Raw genomic sequence first — 23316 nt, 5'->3', positions numbered from 1 at the left:
CGGCTTTGCTGGTCATGTTTTACCATTGTCGAAATGTCTTGTAAACCGGGATTCCGAGACTGATCGGGTCTTCCCGGGAGAAGGAATACCCTTTGTTGACCGTGAGAGCTTATAATGGGCTAAGTTGGACACCCCTGCAGGGTATTATCTTTCGAAAGTCGTGCCCTCGGTTATGAGGCAGATGGGAATTTGTTAATATACGGTTGTGGAGAACTTGACACTTGACTTAATTAAAATGCATCAACCGCGTGTGTAGCCGTGATGGTCTCTTTTCGGCGGAGTCCGGGAAGTGAACACGGTTCTTGTGTTATGGTTGTGCGTAATTAGTTTCAGGATCACTTCTTGATCACTTCTAGCTTCACGACCGTTGCGTTGCTTCTCTTCTCGCTCTTATTTGCGTATGTTAGCCACCATACATGCTAGTGCTTGCTGCAGCTCCACCTCACTACCCTTTCCTTCCTATAAGCTTAAATAGTCTTGATCTCGTGGGTGTGAGATTGTTGAGTCCTCGTGACTCACCAGATACTTCCAAACAGTTGCAGGTGCCGATGATACCAGTGCAGATGACGCAACCGAGCTCAAGTGGGAGTTCGACGAGGACCTTGGTCGTTACTATGTTTCGTTTCCTGACGATCAGTAGTGGAGCCCAGTTGGGACGATCGGGGATCTAGCATTTGGGGTTATCTTCTTTTTATCTGGTTTTGACCGTAGTCGGTCTATGTGCGTATCTTGAATGATGTATGAATTTATTTATGTATTGTGTGAAGTGGCGATTGTAAGCCAACTCTTTATCCCATTCTTGTTCATTACATGGGATTGTGTGAAGATGACCCTTCTTACGACAAAACCACAATGCGGTTATGCCTCTAAGTCGTGCCTCGACACGTGGGAGATATAGCCGCATCGTGGGCGTTACAAGTTGGTAAACAGAGCCATCCCCGACTTAGGAGCCCCCTGCTTGATCGAATCGCTGGCGTTGTTGAGTCTAGAAAAAAATGTTTTGAGTCTTAGGATTATATATATATCGGAGAGTAGGATTCTTTTTACTCCTCAGTCCCTTCGTCGCTCTGGTGAGGCCTCCTGACGTAGAAGTTTTGACTTTTCTCTCCTCAAATTTCACTAAAAAAAATTTAGGATCACGCGGGTATCTTGGAATCGTTCCGATGGTTTTGTGACGAGAACATTGTTCTTGGTGCCTCCTGACATTTAGGGGTTGTGGCAGTGTCCCGGGGAGTTGAGCTCCGAGGTGTTGTCGTCACAATTTTATTGTTGCAGTTCTGGAATACCTGAGTTTCGCCGACATCGAAAATCTCTTTTATGCAGTTGTTGGTGAGATCACCTTGACGCCACCCAGTACTGGGGCGGGAGTTCAGGAGTATTGCCATAACTCGTATAACGGATGCTTTTCGAAGGTTGAGGTAAATGATTTCCGAAGGTTTCTTGGTTATGTGTTGAAGGATGGATACAGCTGGATCTAGGTATTGTTAGTTTGGGTGAGATATATTGTGTCCCCTGTATCCCCAACACCAGATTGCATAACCAGAAAGTTTCGGGAGTTTATAAGTGGGAATTCAAGTATCTCGTAGGACATCTTTCCAACACACACATGATACGATATGGGATCTATCATATGTTTGTTTCCGTCTTATTCTGCAAGCCAAATCCTTTGTTTTGTTTTGAATTGTGGTATTCGAGTTCTTCATTGTCAAGTGTTGATCCATACCTTCCCTAAACGGTGTTCTCATATTTCTATGGAGTGCTAATCCTTCTTGATCTCTGAGGTTGTCATGTCAACTCTTTTCCAACCGGCGTGCTTCTCTTCAAGTGGATCCGATCATTTCAACATTCGCAAGATCACCTCTCAGTTTTCCCAATGTTGTTTGTTTCATCCGTCCCAAGTTGCCTTTGTTTTCCCGCCCTCCCACCCTTTTTCTTCAAGGACTCAGATTTCTTAATCAAGTATCCATCTTATAGATAGGAAGTCTCTCCATTCTTTTCCGTAAATGTTCTTATCCGGTGATTCTCAGGAAGATACTAACGGAGCCTTAACTTCATCATTATTCGTTCTCTTTCTTCTCCGGTGGTTTCAATTCAAGCTTGCGGTGTTGATCATATTCATTTCCTTGTTTCAAATGCTTTCTCATGCCGATGCAGCTCGTAATCATTCAGCTCTCGCTATTCATTTGTTCCAGAGTGTTGAACATATCTCAGAAGATTCGTGCTTTCCATTCTCAATCCGTCCAAGGGATTTTGAGGTTGTTATCTCATTCAAGCCATTTAATTCAACCGGTGTAATCTCTCTTTCAAGCAATCTTTCCAACGGTGTATCTTTTGAGTGGGCCCTAACCCACATGTCTTTTCCCAGGATCTTACCTGACTCTTCTAATCTTCCCGGAGTTACTCTCATTTTTTTCCAAGTTTGACGTGAGAGTGAGTTATCATCAGTCAAATGCCTTCTCCAAGATTTTTCACATTCTTTTCATCATTGGTTCAACCTTTCTAATTTTCATCCCGGAGTATCTCAACAATTTATGGTGGTGTTTCTTGTCATCATTCTCAACATTTGAAGACCGAAGAAGAGTTTTTCCTCCAAATCTTATCCGTTCTCTCAAGATTCATGGTTCTAGCTTCATGCCATCCTCTCATAATTGTTTGCGATTGTGAGAATTCTTTTCACCCATCCGGAGCAATGCAGGAGTCTTTTCAGTTTGATTCTCCGTAGCCCATCATCTCAGAATTATTCATTCTCAGCTTTCAGCTCTCGTTCTCGAATTCTTCCGGTGCATCGTTCAAATATGCTCTAATCAGTTCACGATCTCTTCGTTCTCATGTATCTAAATCCCCTCAAGTATCTTCTTTCGTTTTCCAATTCTTCCCGGTGAATTGTGCCTTTGCTACTTTCATTTTCAATTCTTACGGTGGTTTGTTCAAGATTTATCTTCCTTCGTCATCGTATCAATTCATTCGTTCTTTCCAATCCTACCGGCGGATCGTTGAAGACTTTTCTCAAGTTTGTGCTATATCTCTCTTAATCCTTTCTACGAGAATAAGTAGTATGCCAAATCTGTTTCTTGTCATCAATTTAAATTGGTGAAGGATATGCATAACGCAATTCTTATTATGGTTTCATCCAAGTGATCTAGTTCCTTCTTTCCAGAGTTGTTCATCATATCACATTCTCGATTCTGGATGATTCATCTTTTCTTTTGCGGAGTTCCAAGCTTTCTGCATTATCTCGTCGCGAAGCTCCATCTAAATCATCGCAAGGCTTCACCTTGTGTTTTCAACTTCTCTCTCTTTCTATCATCCTGGTTTTACCGGAGTTCTTCATGGAAGGTTCACATGGTGCTTCGTCAAGGTTTCCTTTCATTCTTCAATTGTTCTTCAAGAATTCTCTCAGAGTTATGATCCGCCAAGCTATACTCAAAGATAAACATGGTGTTCTACACATGTTTTGTTTTGAGGAGTTCAAGCATTCTTCATCTTGCATTCTGAAGTGCAATTCTCTCTATCTTATCTTTCGAGATGGTGTTATATCATTCTTGACAATCCCCCTTCATGGTTCATGATTCACAAGTTGTCCGGAATGACATAGTTTAAAACCATCAATTTCAATTCGTTCACGAGATCTTTTCAATCCTTTAATCTCTTTGTTGGAGTTATCTTGAGTCATATTTCACCTAAAGCCTTCCCTAAGGAATGTTGCTATTATGGTGCTTATCAATGATCCAAGTTTTCTCCTATCCTCTTGGTGAAAGAAGTTTTTCATCTCGTTGGTGTTATCAATTATATTAGTTGTTTCCGTAGTGGCAGAATTTCGCCTCTATCTTGAGAAGTTTTCCATAAGCCCACTACAAGCTTGTTCGTTTCGTTGTTGGTTTTCCAACTACTCCGTTCTTACCTCCATGGAAGGGTGTTTTCCAAGCGCATTTGTGGCAGAAGTTGGCATTTTCATCTCCATTCTTTTATTCCAATGTTCTATCTTCTATTATTTCTTCCGGAGGCATGGTGATGTTGCTCTCTTCGCTCATCATCTCGAATTGTGAGGATCGTGTTCTTTTCTTACTTATCCATTTAACCGGAGTGTTGTGTCTACCATTCCTCTTTTAACCGGAGTCTCATCCAAGTGCTTTCATTTTGCCAAGTTCATATTCTATCTCTTCCGTTTTCCAACCGGAGCGTTATCGTAATTGATCCTTATCGTTCCTTCTACATCTCGTTTCAACCGGAGTGCTTGCATGTACTTCTCGTCCATTGTTCTCGTCATTCATAGCTTTGCAAACTCCAAGGTTCACATGGTGTTCCTTGTTTCTCTTTTCTACCGGTGTGCTTTCATATTCCTTTTGATCCGTTCAGCTCTTGTTTCATATTCTTCAACCTACAAAGGTTCTCGCAATGTTCCTTGTTCCTCTTTGATAACGGAGTGTTTTCAATCTCGTTCGTCTCCCTTGTATTCTCTCTTTTCGTTCGTTCAATCTCTCAAGGTTCGTGGTTTCACTCGTTTGTCAAAGAAGCAACTTAGCTTTACCTCTTCTCTTCCTCTTCCGCTTTTCTCCGGTGCCGCCTTAGATCTCGGGACGAGATCCTCTTGTAGTGGTGGAGTGTTGTAACGCACTGAGACCGACGCTCCAGAAGACTTCCATGTATTTCGTGTTCGCCGTGTGTTTTATTTTTGTTTGTTGCATTCATCATGTCATCATGAGCATTGCATTGCATGTTTTCTAAAAAACTTGCACCCGTTGATAGTTGCCGCTTCTTCCTCGTCTTTGTTGACCTTTCTCAAGACCGACCATTCGTTTGTTGCCCGACCGTTTGACACTCTCTACACAATACTCAAACCCCTCGCGTGCATGTCCGAAACTTCTCCGAACCCGACCCAGGCAGTCATGACCGTTGGATTCGGATCATCCCCAAACATCATAAAACATCATCGTTTCTTATATAGACTCTTCTAGCCTATTTTCCCGGGCCGTCCGATTACGTTCGGAGGGATCGGATACCCCTAAGCTAAGCCCTTCCTATAAATAGACCCTAACCCTAAATTTTAGGAGCAATGTCACATCCATCCTCCTCGCGCCGCCACCCACTGACTTCTCCACCTCGTTCCCCCCTTCCTCGGGATCTTGCCCGATCCATTTGAGTCGCCCGACCACCTTCCTGGTTTTCAGCGCCGAGCCAACCCAGTCCCTTCGATCCACCCATCCATCGATCCGGCCGCAGCCTCCTCCTTCCTGATCCACCGGCTAGCTGCCCACGGTCTCCCTCGCCTTCCATGCCCGTCCAATCAGTAGGCCCGCTGCCGCCATCTTCTTCTCGGAGCTTCGCGTCGTCGGAGTCCCACGCAAGGCGCCAAGTTCCTGCCGCCGCCGGCAACAACAACATCGCAAACAACCAGGCTGACCTCTTCCTTCCTTCTCCCCGTGCCCCTCTTCTTCTCTCAAGTCTTTTCCTCTCTGAAACTGCCGCGCCACCATTTTCTTCAGGTACTAGCTCCGCCTGACGCCATGGCCGACGACCTCCTCAAGTCCGGTCCGCCCCGCGCCGCCTCCCTTCATTCCCGGCTGCCCCACGACCCTGCGTCCCTACCGAAGCCCGCGCCCGAGATCCACCGTGTCCCAGCTGCGTCGCCGTTCCTTCGCCAAGTCCCTCGCCAGCCGAAGCTCGCCTTCGCCGCCAGCAGTAGCAGCAGCAACCAGCGCAGCCCCAAGCACCTGGGGTTTCTCTTGCCCTCCAGCCGCCGTGCCCGCACGCTTCTGGCGAATCTCCGGTCAGCCAAGCTGCGCCCGTTCTTCCCTCCTTTCTTCTCCCTGTCTCTCCTCTCTGAACTCACTCGCTCTCTGTATTTCTTCGCAGGAGCCGAGCCGCTGTCGTCCTATTCGACTCCCACCATCAGGAACCGGCTCCCCTCGTCAGATCCGGTGGATCCTCGCCGCCGTCCGCCGCCTGTAGGCCCCATCTCGCCGCACCTCCATCCGTTCCTTGCGCCCACGACGCCGAAGTCCATCGTGCCCAGCCGCCGGCGCTTGAACCTGCTCCTTCCTCTGTTCTTCAGTAACGAGAGCAGCAGCAGTTCGCTTGTCCCGCGCGTTGACCACGCCACGCCTGGGCCGCGTCCCGCGAGCCGACCCAGCAGCTGCATCCTGTCGGCCTACTGCTACCTCTCCATAGTTCTGGGCTGTGGCCCATGGTGAGCAGCACCCCCAGCCCCTTCTCTCTGTTCAGCCCAGCAGTGCTCCAGATTCAGCCCGCTTCTATTTTTTTTCCTATTAGCGAATTTATCTAATTATCCAGTAAACTGCATGTTTACAGATTGCACCCTCATGTTCATGCATTTAATAACTCAACAACCGTGCATCGGATTAAAATATGAGAAATGTCTAGAATTTCATCTAGTTTCATAATATGCTGCTCTCATCCATGTTTAAAATGTTTAAACTTGCTGTTTATTTAATTTTGCATAAATGCCATGTTAAAATGAGTTATTTCATAACTATTTAACCGTAGCTCCAAATTAAATGTTCTTTATATGTAAATGGGGTAGAAAAATGCCTAGTTTAACATGGTGCACCTCATTTTGCTGTTTAACAAAATTAAAATTGTGTTTAGGGCAGAACAGTACCAATTCCAAAATATGCATATGAGGATTTTCCGGAATTTATTTGTTGTTCCGGCCTCATTTAAACTTGCCTAAATAGTTAGTTTACTTATGCTTCACCTCTTTCCATGTTAATCAACATTTAATATTGTTTGGTACATAACCGAGAGAGAATTCAATGAGTCATGTGGTGTTTCGTCAATATGCAACTCGTTGCATATTGAGCTCCACTTAATTTGTAGTGTTGTTTGTTGCACTTGTCATGCCATGAATCATTAAACCGGACATGCATCATACTTGTTTGTGCATCATGCCATGTGTATGTGATGGTTGTTTACTATGTTGTTTGTTTCTTTCCGGGTTGCTTCTCTCGTTAGCTTCGGTTTCGTTCCGGAGTTGTGAGGATTCGTTCGACTACGTCCGTTTGTCTTCTTCATGGACTCGTTCTTCTTCCTTGCGGGATCTCAGGCAAGATGGCCATACCCTCGAAATCACTTCTATCTTTGCTTGCTAGTTGTTCGCTCTATTGCTTTGCCGCGCTACCTACCACTTGTTATATGATGCCTCCCATATTGCCATGTCAAGCCTCTAACCCACCTTTCCCAGCAAACCGTTGTTTGGCTATGTTACTGCTTTTGCTCAGCCCCTCTTATAGCGTTGTTAGTTGCAGGTGAAGATGAAGTTTGTTCCTTGTTGGAACATGGATATGTTGGGTTATCATAATATATCTTATTTTGTTAATGCATCTATATACTTGGTAAAGGGTGGAAGGCTCGGCCTTATGCCTGGTGTTTTGTTCCACTCTTGCCACCCTAGTTTCCGTCATACCGGTGTTATGTCCTTGATTTTGCGTTCCTTACGCGGTTGGGTGATTTATGGGACCCCCTTGATAGTTCGCTTTGAATAAAACTCCTCCAGCAAGGCCCAACCTTGGTTTTAACATTTGCCACCTAAGCCTTTTCCCTTGGGTTCTGCAGACTCAAGGGTCATCTTTATTTTACCCCCCGGGCCAGTGCTCCTTCGAGTGTTGGTCCAACCCGTCAGCCGCCGGTGGCCAAGAGGGGCAACTCTGGGCTGGCCTACCGGAAGTTTGGATAATCCAGTGTGCCCTGAGAATGAGATATGTGCAGCTCCTATCAGGATTTGTCTGCACATTCGGGCGGCTTTGCTGGTCTTGTTTTAGCATTGTCGAACTGTCTTGTAAACCGGGATTCCGAGACTGATCGGGTCTTTCCGGGAGAAGGAATATCCTTCGTTGACCGTGAGAGCTTATAATGGGCTAAGTTGGGACACCCCTGCAGGGTATTATCTTTTGAAAGCCGTGCCTGCGGTTATGAGGCAGATGGGAATTTGTTAATATCCGGTTGTAGAGAACTTGACACATGACTTAATTAAAATGCATCAACCGCGTGTGTAGCCGTGATGGTCTCTTTTCGGCGGAGTCCGGGAAGTGAACACGGTTCTTGTGTTATGGTTGTGCGTAAGTAGTTTCAGGATCACTTCTTGATCACTTCTAGCTTCACGACCGTTGGGTTGCTTCTCTTCTCGCTCTTATTTGCGTATGTTAGCCACCATACATGCTAGTGCTTGCTGCAGCTCCACCTCACTACCCTTTCCTTCCTATAAGCTTAAATAGTCTTGATCTCGCGGGTGTGAGATTGCTGAGTCCTCGTGACTCACCAGATACTTCCAAACAGTTGCAGGTGCCGATGATACCAGTGCAGATGACGCAACCGAGCTCAAGTGGGAGTTCGACGAGGACCTTGGTCGTTACTATGTTTCGTTTCCTGATGATCAGTAGTGGAGCCCAGTTGGGACGATCGGGGATCTAGCATTTGGGGTTATCTTCTTTTTATCTGGTTTTGACTGTAGTCGGTCTATGTGTGTATCTTGAATGATGTATGAATTTATTTATGTATTGTGTGAAGTGGCGATTGTAAGCCAACTCTTTATCCCATTCTTGTTCATTACATGGGATTGTGTGAAGATGACCCTTCTTACGACAAAACCACAATGCGGTTATGCCTCTAAGTCGTGCCTCGACACGTGGGAGATATAGCCGCATCGTGGGCGTTACAGTAGCCCCCGGGCCCAAGGCACGCTCGAGCTGGCTTCGAGGCGAAGCCAAGGGGCTAGGGCGAAGTGACGCGGGCCCCAATCGCCTGCGGCCAGGCTCGACGCATGGCGCATGCCGGGACGCAGGCGCCTCCACTTCCCCATGTCGCCTCGGGAACCGCCCAGGCTGACAAAAGGCTGGCACACAACGCAGGGCCATCATTGCTCAAATGCGTAGGGACGCTGGTTAGACTCTATTTGCCTATAAGAGGTGAGGGAGGCAGAGCCGCCTAACTCATCTTCATATTCTTGCTCCCGTATTTCGTACTCTTCCTGCCGCATCCATGGCAACGGTGAGAAGGTTCTCAGCTGCCGAGAAGGGGAAGGCTCTGCGGGAGGAGCCGGAGTCGCCCCCGCAGAGGAGAGTGCGCGGCTGCCCTCACAAGACCACTGTGATGCCTGCGGGGGCCCCTCTCCGGCACGAGCGTGCTCCGCTGGGGGTCCGCGTCGGCTCCGGCAGCTGCGGGAAGGGCCCTTCCCGTGCGGGCGGCCATGGAAGCCGCGGAGGACGAGGCCGAGGAGGAAGGCATGCGATGACCGCTGAACAACCTCGGCCATGGGCTCACTCTGACGACATGGCCCGTGAGTTCATGGTGTGGGTGGAGAGGCCGCCAGGCACCTGGATATAGCTGCCATGCTTCTTTGCAGATGAGTTGCCGGCGAGGGGCCCGTCGGGCTGTGGCTGCAGCACGACGGGTGCTGCCGCCAGTCTTCTCAGGCGGAGATCGAGGCCATCTCCTCCGGCCATGTCTACATGACCCGAGGATGGGGGGCGATCGCCCATGCCTGCGGCTCGAAGGGGAGACATACCCTCCACTTTAAGTACAACGGGGGGACAACGCTCTTCTTCAAGATCTTTGGGGGAGACGGCGGGTGCCTGGAGTGCTGCCCAGAGGGCGGCAGCAGCGGCGGCGACGCCCTTGGTGATGAACTTGCCCTTGGCGATTGTCGCGACGCCTCCAGTAGTGGCGGCACCTCCCCCAAGGGAAGCTCGAGCGGTGACGATTACGATGAGCCACCATGTCGCCGCGCCCAGGTCAAGGAGGAGGAGTACACCGACTAGGTGCCGCGACACATAGTCGGCACCTCCTGAGCTGTGGCCCTCAGGAGGCCGCCTCTTTTGTTCTTTTTCCTGCATTGAAGTCATGAGGGGCGTGTAAGAACCGTGGCGCTTGCGCCTTTATCTCTAGTGTTTCCAGCTTATGTTCTCGGCTATGCTCGCATATGTTTGCATCTCTCGCTTAGGCACGGGTCCCTTTTTGGTCTTACGGTAGCGTGTTGCTCTGCGTCGACAGGACCCAGTCGCCAGGTGAACTTCAGCCGTTGCTGGTATGCCAGGTCGCGATGCTATGTGCAAGGCCAGGAGGTGAGCGACCCGAGGTCTGGTAAGAGCTCCTGAGGCACGATGCTCACGAGGTCCCCCTTGGCACGCAAGCGGTTCCCGAAAGATTAAAGAGGGGGGGGGTTCCTTGCCCGAGCGAGGTCGCTAGAAAACAAGGCGTTAGTGGCAAGGCTTGTGTCCGGCACGAGTAGGGTGACTGCTTAGTGCGTTCACAACCCGCAGCGGCTCTTGGTTCATGTGGGTGCGCGTCTCTGGAGCTTTCTGATCCTGTGTGTGTCTCCTGTTTTATCCTTTCCGGATCGGATAACTGCTCGGTCGAGGCCATCCCTCATGAGGGGACAGAGTGTCGCTCGGACACTTAGCTCTTGAGGTTCATGCGAATCAGACGACTACACAACATGAGAGGCGAAGCGACTTGTTGATCCACTCATGATCGTTCCGTGAGAAGACGAAGGCACTAAGGACCTAGTGGGGTGACGCGTACGGGGCCAACCCGAGGGTCAGAGCTCAGTGTCTTAGGTTTATCGGCGCTGCAGGGACGGACCTCAGCACAGGCGCCGTGCCGGTAGCCCCCCTCTCATGGGACGCTCAGAAGGGGAGCTGATAATGCGCGAAGCCCGCAGAGGTGACTCCAGAAGTGATACATTAGCGTATGCAGGGTTAACGATCTCAATAGCTTGCGGAAGCATAACAGGTTCAAGGTACACGAACGAAATGACATAACTGCAGGGGTGGACCATGACAGCCTGAGGATAATGCAGCCCAGGGAGCGCCTTCAATTGAACAAACCAAAAAGTCACCTGGCACCGGTGTTGTAGAAACGTCGAGGTAGCTGAAGAATCATGCCGTGGATGTTGCTCGTCACGAGCTGGGCGCCTCCGGAGGCCTTGGGAGCTCACGAGGCCCAGGGGGCTCAGAAGGGTCCAGGGCCTCCTGAGACGCGACCGCCAAGCGCCTGGCCTCGTGAGACGCCATAGCGCGCTGCGCGAGGTGCTGGTAGAGGCGCCCATGTTCAGGAGGCCAAATGGCATGCAGACGTAGTTGTAGGGGCAGCCCCCGCTTCGGCCGACGCGCGACGGCCAGAAGAGGTCCTATGAAGCAGCCTTGTTGAGGCCCAGGATGTTGACGCAGACGGCCCGCCACCCGTATCGGGGGTGGTAGCTGCACTGGTAGACCGTGCGGGGCGGCGCTCGCCACGCATGGCCCGCGCCTCCTGAAGCTCCTCGACCGCCTTGGTGATGAACTCTCGCGCACCTTGCGCCTCACGCCGTGCTCCTTGCTTTGGGGACGCACACCGAGGCATGCCTCCAAGTGGTTCCCGAGCACCTCCCTCGTCGCACCGGTCAGGTCAGAGGCTCTCCAGGCGGAAGCCCACGATCCCGACCTGAGGGAGGCGCCGGGCGCGCCTTCCTATGCGGGAGGGAGAGGCGCCCCAACAGCGGGCGCAGAGCCCGAGGCACCGCCAGTGGGCATCTCAGCCTCTTGACGGCTCTTGGGGAGGAGCTGCTTCTTCTTCTTGGGGGTGGCCTTGGGAGGCAGGATGCCGCCCTCGTCGTCAAACTTTTGGCCGCGGCGGCTTGGTAGGTACGCTCAAGAGAGCAGACTGCATCCTTCTCATCGCAGGCGACCGTGATGATTCCGTTGCATCCTTGCATCTTGAGGGCGTTGTAGCCATGGTGGGTTGCCACCATGAACTTGGCAAGGGCAGAGTACCCCAGGATGGCGTTGTACGGGAGGCCGATGTGGGCGAAGTCGATGAGCTCGTTGTGGTAGTTGTCGCGCTTGCCGAAGGTGACCGGGAGGCGTATTTGGCCCAGGGGGATGGTGGGCCCGTCGGTCTCCCCAGAGAATGGCTTGGTTGGCATGAGCTGATCATAGGGCACATGAAGCGTCTCGAACGTCTCGACAGAAAGAAGATTGAGCCTAGCGCCACCGTCGATGAGGGTCTTGGTGACTAGGACATTGCTAATGGTGGGCGTGCAGAGCATGGGGAGCGCACCTGTGGCGGCTGAGCACTTGAGGTGATCCTTGGAGTCGAAGGTAATGGCGTACTGCGACCACCTAACGGGACGTGGGCCTCAAGCTTCGGGAGCGCCGTGTTCACCTCATGAGAAAACTGCTTGAAGATGCGGTTCGAGGCAGGGGCCTAGGCACCACCTAGGATGCAGGCAATCACACGGGGTTCCTGGAAGCCCCCAGCCCCATCATCCTGTCGGTTGTCGTCATTTCTCCTTGGCGGCGGCGGCGGCGGAGGGAGGCTGACATTGCCCTGGGGACAGTCCTCACGAGGTTGATCATGCCAGGGGCCGTCGTGAAGCTGATATCGCCAGCGGTCCTCGCGAAGCTGGCCGCGCCTGTCTTGACGGGCATCGTGGTTGTCCCAGTGGCCTCCTCCACGACCATAGCCACGGTCGCTGTGCTAGGGGCGGCGGACGAGGCATCCATCACGGAGTGCTCTGAGCTTCTGATAGTTGTGTTGTGTCTATGTACGTTGTGGAAGATGCAGAACGGGTGGTTACCCCTGGGAGGCTCATCATGGTCACGACCGCGCTTCATCTCGGGTTCTGCTGCCAGCACGGCAGGGCCCTTGCACTTTGTCTCCTTAGCCTTGGTCTTCTTGTCTTCAAGGTCGGTCTCCGGGAGCTCGAGGAGGGAGAGGCGGCCCTCTCCGACCCTTGCACACTTGTTTGCCGGGTTGAACATCTCCAAGGCCGAGCAAAGTCGTCGTGGATGGCAAGCTCCTCATTCATCTAGACATCCCTGATGCCATCGGTAAACACCGATATGATGGCCTTGTCCGACGCCTTCGGGATCTTCAGGTGAACATTCGTGAAGCGATGTATGTACTTGTGCAGAGTCTTGCTCGACTGCTGCTTCATGCTCCGCGGGTCGTTCACTGTAGGGGCGCAGTCACAGGTGCCCTAGAAGTTGACGATGAAGCGCTCGCGAAGCTCGTCCCAGGAGGAGATCGATCCCTCCGGGAGGTGGAGGAGCCAGGAGCGTGTGCCATCCTTGAGAGCCATGGGGAACTAGTTCGCCATGACCTTGTCATCACCGTTCGCCGCCTCGATGCTCAGTGAGAAGAGCTGGAGGAACTCCGCAGGGTCGGGGGTGCTGTCACAGCATGGAGGCAGGTCTGGCTTGAACTTGCCAGGCCAGACGATGAGGCGCAGCTCCGGGGTGAAGCGCGGTAGCCCGCTGCACTCACAGGCGCAGCACGCGTGGGGGGAGCTCGGTCTTGACGTCCACGCGCCACTACCTCCAGCGGCGCATGGTCCTGATGCTAGCGCGGTGATGCGGGGAGTGCACGTGTGTCACCTTGTGGCCGCTGCACCACCTGGCAGCTTGCCTCATCCCATGCCAGCGCCGGCGCCCACACGGCAGGTCGCGCGGGAGAGTGTCGCACCTAGGCTCGGGGTTAGCGCCGCGCAGGGGAGCAGGAGGAGGTGTGCCATGGGCCACGTCGCCCGCCTGGGATGGCGGGGACGGAGCGAGTGGGAGGGCGCCGGGGCCTCGCCTTTGGCGTTGACGAGCTTGGTGATGCGGCCGAGCCAGGCATTGTAGCCCTCGTTGGTGGGGCGGTAGCGCAGCAGCTCGCGCGCCATGAGCAGCGCAGCCTGCGCGTTCGCCGGTCCGCGGCAGGCGTGAGAGGACGACGCTGTGGCGGGAGTGAGAGAAGGAGTGGCGGTGCGACCATCGCGCCGCACGGAGGGTGGCAGCGATGAATCCTGCTACTCGTGAGTAGCAGGGTCAGTGGCAGCATTAGACATGGGAGAGGCGGAGTGGCGCGGGACACCGCGGCCCATGGGCACCGTCTGGGCGATGCGAGCAGCCCGACGCTCCGCGCGGATTCGGCGTGCATCGGCCATGGGAGCGACGGAGCGGAGACGAAGCAGAATTGGAAGGAGGATTACGACACACCCTTACCTGGCGCGCCAAATGTCGGAATCGGGGCTCCGTAGACGCAAGAAGTTTCGAACTCTAGGGCATGTGCGAAGATCCCAACCAGCTCTAGCCTCAAGCTCACCACCCCATGGACTTACCTCGTCGAGTTCGTGCGAGCGGGGAAGAAGATGAACACAAAGATTTACCCAGGTTTGGGCCACCTTGCGGTGTAAAACCCTACTCCTGCTTTTGGTGGATTGGCCTCACGAGGAGGTAGAGGATGAACTAGTATAGTGGATGAGCGGCCTCGCGAGGGCTCGGGTAGTGAGGATGAATCGGCCCGGGGTCGGATCGGATCCTTTCTACGGTGGTGGCTAGCCCATATTTATAGTGGCCTTGGTCCTCTTCCCGCATAGCTTAGGCGGGAAGGGATTCCACAATGGCCAATTTTGAAAGGGGACAAGGAGTACATCTTATCTTGACGAAAGGTGGTCTTCGCCTGCAAAGCTTCTGGCCAAGATGCGGCGGTGGGCTCGGCGATGACATCCGTCCTGCTGAGCTCGTGGTCTTGGTCTCGTTGCACCGGAATGGAATGCTTTGGGGCCTTCCTCGGGAACCTACACCTGCCCTTGCTCCCTTAGCACCGAAGAGGAAACTGTCCCCTCTGCGTCCGCTGGTGTCCGCCTGGCCTTGGTCGTCATGGCTCACATCATCACAGCCTCTTGAGGTAGGAGGCTTGCATAGAGCTCTCCGCCCCTTGGGAGGCAGGCTCGACGAGCTTCTCCTCTGGAGGTATTGGCATCGTCCACCTCGCGAGGCCGGGGGACCTCACGACGGTCTTGTCCTATAGGCGTTGCCGCTAGACCATACTAGCCGTCGATGAGCCCGTGTGCTAGGCCGCAGGCAGACAAGTCTGGGTACTCCCAATCCCAGAATGCCGACAACCACCCAAAACTTCCGCAGCCTAACCCATTTTGGTCCCATTTGTATTTGTGGTTATTTGAGTTGTGATTTAAGTCTTCTAAGGTGTTTCAGCTACTTAGGGACAATTACTTCTTCATCAACAACCATAAGATTGTATCGTTCCATCGACTACATCAACCATCAAAGTTCGACATCGACGATGGCTATCCATCCTTTGGGACCATCTTCAACCGGAAGCAAGGCCGGTGACCCCCAACTTCATGAAAGGTTAAGTGCGATGAAGGTATCCGTTCCGTCATACACTTTTCCTTCCTTGCTATTTCACATTGATAGCCCCACCATCATTGCAAATACCTTCATACCTATTGAGACTAGCATTCTGAGTATTGTTGGGCTTCGCGAAAACTTGAGCACCATAGTGTCGGTACTAAAACCGACAGATCTTAAGTAGGGTTCCCGAGCTATGGACCTGGAAACGATGGGTAACAGGAGACAAGGGACACAATGTTTACCTAGGTTCGGGCCCTCTCGAAGAGGTAAAACGCTATGTCCTGCTTTGATTGTATTGATGATGAAGTATCGAGTATAGGATGATCTATCTCGAGATCATGTGTTGTGGTCTAAACCCTAAGGCTGGTAATTATGATTGTGTCTCTATGGACTAAACCCTCTGGTTTATACAGGCACAAGGGGTATCTAGGGTTACATATGGTCGGTTGCCAACTAGGAATAAACACACTAATAGTTGGAGTTGTCCTTGAATTATAAGCCAAGTCTTCGACAATGTTTGTCTCGATCATGCCTAGGTTCGAGGCCTCTAGAGTCTTTCCTTGTTGAGGTCAGCGGGCCATAAGCTTGACCCATGGATTGCGAGCCAACTATGTTGGTACCCCCTAGTCTAGCACATTGTTAGTAGCCCCTGAACTTGTCTTCAAAGCTGTAGGATCAGAGAAGATAGGTCTAGAGGGGGGGGGTGAATAGACTCTTAACAAACAAAAGGTGAAGTTTTTAGTTCTCTTGAAATTTAGGCAGATTTTGGCACTAGTTAAGATAACACCAAGACTTCCTACACATGCATATCTAGAGATAGGGCTGCGGAAATAGTAAAGCATGCAATTGTGCGGAAAGTAAAGGGTAGAGATGGAAGATCAAACGCAATGAAGACACGAAGATATTTGGCATGGTTTCAATATGTGGTTGATGAGGACATCACTACCACAGTTACACCCACAACCCCTACTGTTGCATATACTGGACCAATTACTAGAGCTTGCGCACGCCAATTAAATTACCAAGTACTTTCATTTTTTGGTAATGATTCTAATTTTCATGAGAATATGATACTGCCTAAATTGGATACATTTATTTTGCTTACAAATGAAGGGACCAGCATGGACAAGAACGATGTACATTGGAGCGTCATCAAGCATGGAGAGGTTGGCATGCGCTAGGGGAACAAGAACGAAGTGTCTGGTGGTGTTTTCAACACTTTGGACCCACCATGATGACATACAAGGACATGGATGAAATATTCAAGATGTCCTTTCATAAATTCCGTCCATAGCTTAATATAGGTGCCACGCCACCTTATTTTTGGGCCAGTCCCATGTAATTTCGATATACACTTTATAGGCTGTTTTTAGAGTCTGTATTAATAGGGAAAACAACTTACGACAAAATTTAGTCCCACCTTGCCAAGGGTGGACGGAATCCCCTCTATCTCCCTATAAATACAACCTTTAGGGCGTCGTTTAGACTTGGGTTTTGTTTAGATTAAGGTTCGCCATAGCTGCAACTCGCATTCATCGTTTGTGTTCAAGGACCAGACCAAGACGTCACAGAACCCCACTTTTATCAATAAAACTTTCATCTTATATTCGCAATATCTAGATTGCAATCTCAGTTTCTTTCTTGTTCGTTTGCTCGTAGAAAATAGACCCTCATGGTCAGGTTGATCATGTTTCGGCATGGTCAATAACCTCTCGGAGTTGGTTTAGCGATTGCTAAGGCGCGATGTCTTTGCACGTTCGTAGCCGGATCATCAAAATCTACTCCGCTAAAAATGATAGCCACCATCTCATGAAAAGACGGGACACCTTTTCCTCTATCAATTGGTATGAGAGGTGTAGGTTGCTCAATGAGATTTTACCAGTTTTCGTAGTCTAGATTGTATCTGTTCTTCATACCTACAATCCACGAAAAAGCCAAAAAAATAGGGTTAGTTCATCACATCCGACCAATCTGAGCCTTTGCATAATCTTTTCAGTGTTTTTAATTTTTTGAATTTGCGGTTGCATCGTCGTGTCAAGTTGCTGGTCTTAGTGTCTATTTCTTTAGAGTTTCGATTTTTGTTCACAGGTTGTCACGCCGCTGCCGCACCATTGTCATCACCGCTGCCATATACCACCATCATCATCACCGCTGCCATATACCACCATCGTCATCACCGCTGTCATATATCACCATCACATATTCGCCGCCAATCCGAGTCCTTATACGCCACCACCTATCTATCACCAATCCGAGTCCACCTCCATCACAGATTTGCCACCAGTCCGCTACATATATCCGCCACTAGTCCGAGTTCCACCAGATTCATCTCTGCCACCAATCCTATTTCGAGTCTAGTATTTCCTTCTCTGTTATTGATTTCCAGATCATGTACTAGTACGAGTTGCAACCAAGTCGGATTCCCCAACTTCCGTGCCACCCGTAGAAGAAAAATAGTTTCAGTTAAAAAAACTAAGTTTGGAAAATTCTGGCTAGGCAGTTTTGAGACCATTTGTAGACTTTTTCAAAAGAAAGTTGTTGTAGAGTAAAAAAAAAGAGGCAAAAAAGTGCAAAAAAGAGAGAGAAAAAAAGATTTAGAGTGTGCTCCTCTTTTATTTACGTGTAGCATCGTGATTTTGTTAGTGCTGTAGGCTCGCGTCTCTTGCACGGTCTAGCTTAGGACCATCACAGTACCATTGTTGAGTGTTTATTCAATTTTGCATCTCTGAATTGATTATTACTGACCCTTTTTGCTACCATATATTAAAGCCTTCCTAGCTCCACATACATCTACACCATGCATTTGACACCACTTGGCAATCTCGCTATCCAAGCTTTGAGAGTTTTGACTACAACGGTTGCCGATCACCGCCCGCTGCTTGTTAAGAACTGGTAAGAGAATTTGAGATTCGCTTGACGGATTTGTGAATCACCACGACCACACTTCCTTGTAGTCTATAGGATCATATTCTTGTGTGTTTCTCTTGCTGCTAACCATGCCAGGGTCATAAGCGAATGAGCTAGACTGGGAGAACATGACGAACAAGGAGCTCCATGATAAATTTCAGTAAATGTTGGATGAACAGGTGCAAGACGTGATGAGCATCTTTGGAAAGGCTCTGAAGAGAATAGATGAAATTGAGAAGACAATTGAGAGCAAGTTGAATGCCAAGTTCGGTGAAGTACACACGCGTCTACCACCACCTGTTGCCTCTGCTGCACCATTGCAACAATAACAACAACCACCTCCACATCGTGATCCAGTAGGACGAGAAAATTGTGTTCCTCTTGAGGAAGGACAAAATTCTAGTGCCGCTGCTACTGCCGAGGAGGGCACGATTGTGAGGGCGAGTACGAGGATGAGGTTGTTCCAAATCAGAACTACGTGCAACCACCAGCACCACCAGGTCGTCCACATACACATAATCGCAACAGTAGGGGTGCACCACCACCTCAGGTACGAGATCATGACCATGTTCGTAAACTAAAATTGAATATTCTTCCATTTGAGGGTAGATACGTTCCTGATGTATATCTTATTACTTGGGATTTAGAAACTGAACAACATTTTACATGTTTACAATATACCAAGGATACACGTGTTGCTGCTGTTATTTGTGCATTCAGTAGTTTTGCTTGTGTTTGGTGGTCTGAACATTGTAGATTATATCATGATAATATTCCAACTACTTGGGCTGCTTTGAAAATTGCTATGCGTACTCATTGGGCTCCACCATATTATCAATGTCAATTGCTCCAAAAACTGTAGCGTTTAAGACAAGGAGAAAACACTATACAGGAATATTATCATGAATAACAAACTAGCATGATTAGATGTGGTATTGTTGAGGATAATGAAGTTATGCTTGCATGTTTTATGGGTGGATTAAATAGAGAGCTTCAGACCATTTTAGAGTATAAGGATTATAACAATATCACTTATTTATTCCATCTTGCTTGCAAAGCTGAACGTGAAGTGCGGGATCAATAGGCATTGGCGTATACTGTTTTTTGTAGGTCAGTCTTCATCATGGACACCACATACATCTTCTACTTCCACACATCCTGCTGCAGCACTGCCTACACTACAAAAAAGTACTTCCATGATGATACGTGTTTGTCACAGTAGGTCACCTTTTCTGTCATGTATGTACATCCATGACGATTTTATGACAGAATCAAGATAGTCATACCTGTGATGTCGTAGAAGTGTTCCATGACAATACCAAAATTATCATCACGGAAGTGTTCACTTCCATGACGATAAATGACGCATCATGCAAGTGCTTTCGTCAAGGGTAACTGACACGTGGCATCCACCATAACGGGTCGCCGTTAAGCTATCGGGTCCCATTTTGGATCCGATAACCCGTTAACATCCCGGACCAATGGTGATTTTCCATGTGTAAAATTCTCATTGGCCGAAGGAAACACATGTCAGGTCGTCGTTGGGTCAGATAGGTGCCTATGATATATCGACACGTGCAACGGCCCACCACTGGCCCATTTATCTTACAAAGGCCGACCTGTTTGACTTGTTCAAAAGTTAGTGGGCCGGCCCATGAAAAGCCTATTATTAACAGTCTATTCGCAAATAACCCATTTTACGGCCCGGTAACTCACGGCCCGTTAGGGCCTTCCCGAAATCGGCCCAACAGCGTCATGTGGGCTGTCGAATATAACACCAACCCGTTTCACTTTCGGCCCATGTATGTCCCACGACGTCTTTCGGCCCATATGAGGCCTTTCATATCTTTAGGCCCTTTAGTGGCCCACGGTGACTCTAGCCCATAATGTACAGTAAATTTCTTTGTACCCATTAACGGCCCATGATTCACATGGGCCGTTTCCAGCCCGTGTTAGCTTTCGGCCTACTGACGGCCCATACGTTCTTGGGCTCCTTTCCGGCCCTCGATTACTTCCGGCCGGTTACTGGCCTGTTCCACTAATGGGCCAAATTCGGCCCTTGGCTAGAATCGACCCGTTTGTGGCCTGTTAACCCGTTGCGCTGTTTCTAGCCCATCCTATATTCTGGCCCATTAATGACCCGTTATTCCTGTGACAGAATTAAGCCTTTGCTGTCTTCCGGCCTGTTAACGGCCCGTTACCATGCTGGCCCGATACCAATTATGCCCGTTTACGACCCATGTGGACCATTTATCCGACGGCCCGAGGCCCACCGATTCTACAGCTCATTGGAGGCCCATTTATCTGACGGCCCGTAGGAGGCCCATGGATCCTACGGCCTGTAGCAGGGTCAAGGTTACCATGGTCCGTATATGGACCATGGTTGTTGCAGCCACTAGCAAACCAGGGAAAAAGAAGACTAGGAAATAAATAAGCCCGAAACTAACGCTAGGCTATTAAGGCGATTGCACAGATTACATCCACTAGGCACCAAAGTTCGCCACTGGTGCAAATATAGGGAACACCCTACACTATACAAAAATGGCTTGCTGATTTCTTCAGCTGGTGGCTGCACGTTAAGAACAAATTTTGCATCGCAACAAAACAAATTACAACCATAAAACAAAAGGAAGGTTGGCATAAAATTTAACAGTTTGACAGATAAATGCACCACCAGAAGTTCAGAAGCTCAGTTCATTTGACCTGACTGTTATGTTTTCATGTTGTATTGTCTGATGAAGCACCATAACCTTCGCCTTCATTTCTCCTAGGCTCCTGAACAACATAGCAAATGTCTGATAGTCTGGTTTCAAAACCATGCTTATCTTGACGACGTCGAACAATGGTTGTCCTTGTTTAACAAAGGGTCTCTGTTGGGGAATGGACTTGTGTCTGGAGCATAGATATAACATTGTTTTGAGCTTGCATATCTTGATCATGAGGCAGTTTAGACGAGATTGCCATAACAACCAACCCAGCATTACGCAGGAACGTGCTTTTGGCACTGTTAGTGGACAGGTACTGACCCACTGCAGCAAGAGGTGACATTGCGGTTATAGTTGCCTCGTCACATTCAGAAGATATTAAGGAGGCAGCAAAACCAAACAAAATAGCTTTGGTCTATATACAGAACTTATTCTGGTGAACCCGTGTAAAATATTAGTTGTATTTTACTGCGAAGTACATAATAAAACCAGGCTCCAAACATATGACCATGTACCATGGCTAATGTATTGTCTATTTCTTCACATTGTATTGACAACTAAGGTTAAAGAGACAAAGTTTATAATACGATAAGTGTTGGGGATATAACAATGGGTATGAACCGCCCAGGAGGGGCCGGGTCATACCACTGGCGGCTTACCAATGAAGATGGCGGATCATACGAGCCCATTGACGGCCCAAGACCCAGAGGTGACTTAAGGCCCAGGAGGATGAACCGCCATGTATGCATGACTTGTATTGTAAGGAAAGTGTAATTAGTCACCGAGACAGACACATTGTGTAAGAGCCAGCCGGGACTCCGTGAACCGCCGGGAGTCAACCTGTGTATATAAAGGGACGACCCGGCGGCGGTTTAGGGCAAGAAACAAGAGATCGAGAACTAGGTCAAGCGTATTCGCTCCCTAGTAATCGAAACCCCAGCAATACAATCCCAAACAGGAGTAGGCCTTTACCTTCACCGTAGGGGGCCGAACCAGTATAAACTCTCTGTGTCCTTAGTCCTGTTTAACCCCTTTAAGCTAACCTAGTTGCGATGGCTCCACGACTAAGTCCTTCTGCTAGGACATCTGCCGTGACAATTCCACGACAGTTGGCACCCATCATGGGGCCAGCGCACGCTGGTTTCGAGTTCTTGAAGGGCAGCTTCGAAGGGATCAAGGGATATGTTCTGGGCTGGATGACCAAAAGTCGTCACGGCAAGCTCTACATCGACGGTGTAGGCTGGGGCCCCGAGGCCGGCTCAATCGAGTACGGGTACCGGGTCCCCTTTGGCGGAATCCACGTCTTCATCGGCAAGATCGGTGAACCGGGCCTTGAGCTGGACATCTGCACCGACATCATCGAGACGGCTCAGCGTGCACGACCTGCCGGGTTCAGCCCGCCATGAAGCGTGCCTTTGTTGGTTTCACCCATGGGGTGGAAATTGGAGAAGGATCTGTGTCTGGTGGTGAGACGGCCATCTACTCTGATGGTGAGTCATCCATCGGCGAGACCGATTCGATGTATCAACTGCAAGACGGCCAGCTTGGGGGCTGTTCCGATGGCGACAGTATTCCGGACCCCTATGAGCCACCAAACAGGGTTGCAATCTTCATGGCCGGTACACAGCCGACGCTCGGCTCAACAACCGCTGCGGCTATGACCTCTAGCTCGGCTGCTGCGGCGACGGCTGGTGCTAGTGGCACTGCACGCCCGCCGGCTCAAGCTTTGACAGAATTGTTGGAGTCCTTGGTGACTCTAATGGGGGTGGAGGTAACCGCGGACAACCAGGAACATCACAAGATAGATGTGGCGAAGCTACGAGATGAGATAGCTCAGGCCAAGGAAGAGCTGGCGGCTGAGAATGCTAGGATGGCCATGGAGCAAGCCGCTTTGGATGCCCAGGCACAATGAATCCAGGCAGAATCTTTCTGGCTCACCTTGGATCAGAACACTTCAAACGAGATCATGAGGAGGAGACACCAGAGTCATCTACCCCCGGTTTATGAGCCAAGGAACCTCTTCAACACACCTGGAGCAGGGACCAGTGACTTGCCGGTGGCGAACCGGGCGGTCGAAGCGCCTGGGACTGGAGCGCCGGTTCAGCCACGTGAGGTGTGAGGGAGTCCTGGACTAAGGGGTCCTCGGGCGTCCGGCCTGTTAGCCATTTGCCGGACTGATGGGCTGTGAAGATACAAAGACCGAAGACTCCACCCGTGTCCGGATGGGACTCTCCTTGGCGTGGAAGGCAAGCTTGGCGATCGAATATGAAGATTCCTTTCTCTGTAACCGACCTTATTTAACCCTAGATCCCTCCGGTGTCTATATAAACCGGAGGGCTAGGTCTGTAGAGGCCAATACTCATAACCATAGTCATACAGGCTAGGCTTCTAGGGTTTTAGCCATTACGATCTCGTGGTAGATCAACTCTTGTAAACACCCATATTCATCAAGATCAATCAAGCAGGAAGTAGGGTATTACCTTCATAGAGAGGGCCCGAACCTGGGTAAACATCGTGTCCCCTGTCTCCTGTTACCATCGACCTTAGACGCACAGTTCGGGACCCCCTACCCG

The sequence above is a fragment of the Aegilops tauschii genome, chromosome 6 (genome assembly GCF_002575655.3).
Source record: "Aegilops tauschii subsp. strangulata cultivar AL8/78 chromosome 6, Aet v6.0, whole genome shotgun sequence".
Classification (NCBI taxonomy): Eukaryota; Viridiplantae; Streptophyta; class Magnoliopsida; order Poales; family Poaceae; genus Aegilops; species Aegilops tauschii.
The sequence above is the reverse complement of the archived record's forward strand: the minus strand, read 5'-3'. Positions refer to the sequence as shown.